A 2,124-nucleotide genomic window follows, 5' to 3' on the forward strand; every position below is an offset into this window, starting at 1 on the left:
TAACAATATGTTTTCCGTCGACTGCACCAACGCAGTGTGGAAATTGCCATCTTTGCTCAAACCGTGAAGCTGATTTCCATGTTTCGGTTGTTTGTTCGGGTAAATATATCAATTGCATATTATTCCATATAGCGACAGCTACTTCTTGGACAATATTAGACACTGTGCGATCTCCCAACAGGTAGTTATAAGCAATACTTTTGTAGCTTTCTCCAGAAGCCAAATTTCTGAAACAAAACGAAATTGATTAATAAATATTATATTGTGAAATAGCGATTCCTCAAACAACAATTCTTATAAATAAAATAAAATTAATTTTTCTCTTATTCATTTCTTTAGTTGGATGATATTTGTTTCAGGGGAAGAGGCGAAAACTATGTGGCTTAAATTGAGAAACTCCTATCGAGATGCACGACGGCGACAAATGAAATGTATTAAAAGTGGTGCTGCTCCTGAAAACATTAGGCTTTGGCGATTTCAGAAGCAAATGACGTTTCTTGAACGTTTTATGTCCTCTGGATGCCGTGAAGGAAACGTAAACGATAGCGATGACGATTCACTACTTCCATCTGCGCTACCCATAAGCAATGAAATTTTGGACTCCGAAAATGTAGATGGGGATAATTCACACGAAAGTGTAACGCATGAACAATTCAACAATGCTGATGTTGATAGAGACAGAGACAACATTGAAGAATCCACTAGAAAAACGTCAGGTACATTAGTTCAAACTCCAGTGGCCAGCAGCAAACAGTCAAAAAAAAGAAAGCAAGACGATATGCAAAGTCTACTGAAGTGAGCTCTACAGCAGCGAGATGAGAGAACCAAAAAACGGGAGGAAGAAAGAAGAAAATTGGAATCAAGGGATAATCTTACAGACGACCCTCTATATAATTTTTTCATTTCTATGTACCAACTAACAAGAAAAATGCCCCCCAATTATCAGCATAGGGTGAGGACCCAACTTTTCCAGGCTGTGTCAAAAGCAGAAGGGGAAATTATGAACATCCCAAGCCGACCACCTTCGACATTAACTTCTTCTCATTACTCAGTTGTAAGCTCTCCTTATCCGTCGCGCCATGGTTGGTCAGATTCCCAAAGTCAGACACTGATCCACTGTTCTCAACAACAAGAAGATGGAAACCTGCAAGATCAGCCTGGCATTTCGGGTTTGGCAGACTATGTAAGCCGATTTGGAGGACATTGATTCTCATAACAGATTGTAAAAGTAAAATGAAATAAATAACTTTACTATGAATTTGGCAATATGTTACTTACCTCAAGAAAACTGCAAGTTTTTCTTCACTTGCTATCGGCCTTTGAGCATTACATCCATTTGAGTCAATGTGTTGTCGAATCATCCCATGAACTTCAAAAAACTGATTGCGATTCATGCGGAAGTAATTGGTAAAATCAGCATCACTCATCATAGTTGTAATTTTGAACTGTCCGCTCCTTTTTCTCTCTGATAGAATGTACTTATTAGGGGATTTAAATTTCTTTTTTATCAAGAAATACAACAAAATTTCCTCTTCAGCATCATTTGATTCTGATTCAGAACTTAAGTTTAATAGTAACCAGTGTTGCCAACCGTTTCACGTTCTTTGCTGCTACCGGCTATTCAATATTCCGCTACATTTGCCAAAACTCCGCTACAACCAAAAAAAAAGTAGCCTAAGCGCGATTAAATGGTATTTTATTTGAGAATTAGTTTTATTTGTTCAGTTTAACTTCAATACGTAGTTTAAATAGTAAGTTTTTTTGGTAAAACTGCAGATTTACGTTTAACTGTATACATACAGTATACATACCACTGCTTTATTTTTACTGTCTGAATATATTTAAATTTCCGCTACTTAAGCTACAATATGTTAATTCCGCCGCTACGCCGCTACATAGATCGAAAATCCGCTACGGTTGGCAACACTGATAGTAACAGTTGCTTTGTTCGTGCCTCAGACATTTTCTAATGTGGCGGTTGTGAGTGTAGGTAGAAACTGCGTCTCAATATGCGGATCACCGCGCAGCACGTGTGACATGCACGCGCTGTGTCTCTCGTGTCACGTCACCTCACACGTGCTATACGTGTCTCAATTTGCGCCTTGCCTTATAAAAAAGGGCACT

At 38.4% G+C, this 2,124-nt stretch overlaps 1 pseudogene; it reads left to right on the forward strand.

Annotated features, from left to right (window-relative positions):
* The first annotated feature begins 367 nt into the window (after positions 1-367).
* LOC145736672 (uncharacterized) lies at positions 368-1,415 on the forward strand (annotated as a pseudogene).
* Positions 1,416-2,124: the final 709 nt, after the last annotated feature.

The sequence above is a fragment of the Ips typographus genome, linkage group LG12 (assembly GCF_016097725.1).
Source record: "Ips typographus isolate SLU linkage group LG12, UJ_Ityp_2.0, whole genome shotgun sequence".
NCBI lineage: Eukaryota > Metazoa > Arthropoda > Insecta > Coleoptera > Curculionidae > Ips > Ips typographus.